Here is a 2879-nt window from a genome sequence, read left to right as displayed (position 1 = left end):
AGAGTCAAAAATCAATCTTTTGTTACACTCTTTTGAACTTTTCCGGATGAAACCGAGTGAGACTATTGGCGACATGTTTACCCGTTTCACAGATGTCGTCAACGGTCTAAAAGGACTCGGAAAAAGTTTTTTGGATTTTGAGCTCGTAAATAAGATTCTAAGATCCCTTCCTAAGAGTTGGGATCCTAAAGTCATTGTTATTCAAGAGGCGAAAGATCTAAACAACTTCCCTCTTGAAGAACTAATTGGGTTATTAATGACCTACGAGATGACTTGCAAAGCTCATGAAGAGCAAGAAGACATCCTTCCAAAGAACAGGAAGGATATGGCACTTAGAACTTTGGAAGACCACTTGAAAGAAAACTCAAGTGATGAGGACTGTGACGATGACTTGGCACTTCTAACAAGAAAATTTTAAAAATTCATTAAAAGAAACAAGTTTAAGAATGACACTAAAAATAAACTTGAACCCAAGAAGGACCAAGTTATTTGCTATGAATGCAAAAAGCCGGGACACTACAAGAGTGATTGTCCCCAAGTCAAAAAGAGAACAACAAAGAAGAAGGCGCTCAAAGCAACATGGGATGATTCGAGCGCGTCCGAAGAAGAGGAGTCCAACACCGAGCAAGTTGCTCATTACGCCTTAATGGCCATCGGAGAAGAGGTAACGAATTTAATAGATGTAGATATATCTTTCGATGAATTATTAAATGCCTTCAATGACTTATTTGATGAATGCAAAATTATTGATAGAAAATACAAATTGCTAAAAAAGGAGCATGATAGTCTTACTTATGATTTTGATAAGTTAAAAACTGAATATCATGATAGTTTAAATTCATGCATCAAATGCCATGATCTAGAAACTTTCCAAATGGAAAACTTGCTACTAAAGGACACCTTAAAGAAATTTGAGGTTGGTAGCAAGTCACTGAACATGATCCTTGCAAACAAGGGTCACGTTCCCAAAAGAAGTGGAATTGGATTTGTGAGAAGTCCTTACCAAAATCCAACCACCTTCATAAAAGGCCCCATCCTACATGTTCGACACCAAAACAAATGTAACTTTTGTTGCAAATTTGGACACAAGACGCATTATTGTCCATTCAAGAAAATTAGTCCAAACAAATTGATTTGGGTTCCTAAAGGAACCATGATAAACTCTATGTAACATGATAGACAATGTAGATCTATCTTTGAGGCACCCAAAAGCAAATGGGTACCTAAAAATTATCCCTTCCTGTAAAAACATTAAAAATATAAAAATTTTAGACTGGAGCAAGAAATAATATTCTGCTCCTTGATTCTCAATATTCATAACCCAAGATCCAAAAAGGAACTCGTAATGCTCTCTAGCCTAAATTACAGACGGAGATTATAAATTTAAAATCACAAATGCGACTTAGATACAACCTTATTTGACTTTTCAGAATTAGAAATGTATGATTCCCAAAATTCACCTATCCCCTAGATTTTCGAACCCATCAATTTCATCCGTTCATAACCTTCGAATCTAACTCTGTATCATGAAGTGACTAAGTCTGTCATGAACTTGCAAGACTTACCAACTTGAAGAAACTATCACAAACATGTGTACGATATTGAGAGTATGCACGTTAAAAATCTATCTTGGTCGTGCAAAAGTCCTTGTCTTAAAATGAAAATTCTTACGTAATTACGTAAGTAAAATTGATTGCTCAGAATGAAAATTCTCCTCAAGACAGAAAAACTCTCAGATCAGATCACACTGATCAGAACAAGTGCTCACCGCCTGCAGGCGGTGGCACCGCCCTAGCTGGAGGTAGCACCTCCAGCTGTCACGTGTTGCAAGCGGTTGCACCGCTCCAGCCAGAGGTGCAACCGCCCGCAACTCTGCCCCTTTTTAACCCAAGCTAGGGCCGACGGTGAAACCGACCCTAACTCACTCCCTTCCCTCCTCTGCTCTTCCAAGCCTCCTCCATCCCCATTTCTCCCATCTTAGCATCCCAAATACCCCTCATTTCGAAGCAAAGCATCAACAATCATTCCCTCTCTTGAAGATCTCACTAAGGTACTCTCTAAGAAGCCCTTAAACTCTTTTTTTGATTCATTTACTCTTGCTCATCACTATTGTTCTAAACAGCAGTAGTTATGGGATCTAGAAGATCCTCAAGGGACAAAGGAAAGAGGAGATTAGTAGAAGATTTTGATCTCACCCTTTTTGATTCAAAATACCATGCTGAAAAATTTTCCTCTTTCGAACTTAGGAGTGTCAATAAGGGAAAATACGTAGACTTAAATGAACTAAGAGACTTAGAGACAATCCAATGGTTTGCAAACTTAGATCTACTTCCAATTTTGCAAATTAACGAACCCATCTATCCAAGACTTGTTAGATTGTTTTACAACAACATATAAGTAGATGAAGAAGAAAGAATGTCCACCTATCTTTTAGGACAACACATCTCAATTACGGATAGATTCATTTGCGACATGATAGGCATTTCCATGAAAAGTAGAGGACTTTACTTTAGAGGATCATGGGATGATGAAACTGTTGGAACAACATACGTTGAAGCCCTAGGAACAATTTTTGCCAATCCCAACTTAGCATTTGTTCCTAAAAGTTATGAACATCTACTGCCTCTAAACACTAAGGTACTTCATCATATCCTAACTAGCATCATTCTCCCTAAACAATACCATCATGATGAAGTAAGCCAATTAGAATTAGGAACTATGTATTTGATCATGAAAGGACATGACATCTGTCTTGGTTATCTTATCCAACAAAACATGTTAGAACTATCTAAGAAAGACATGATGCTTCCATATGTTGGTATAATAACTAGAATAATGAAAGCTTACGATATTCTAATACCATCGGAAGAAGAAATAAT

The sequence above is a fragment of the Musa acuminata genome, chromosome BXJ3-11, assembly GCF_036884655.1.
Source record: "Musa acuminata AAA Group cultivar baxijiao chromosome BXJ3-11, Cavendish_Baxijiao_AAA, whole genome shotgun sequence".
NCBI classification, from domain to species: domain Eukaryota; kingdom Viridiplantae; phylum Streptophyta; class Magnoliopsida; order Zingiberales; family Musaceae; genus Musa; species Musa acuminata.
Note: the sequence above shows the minus strand (reverse complement) of the source record.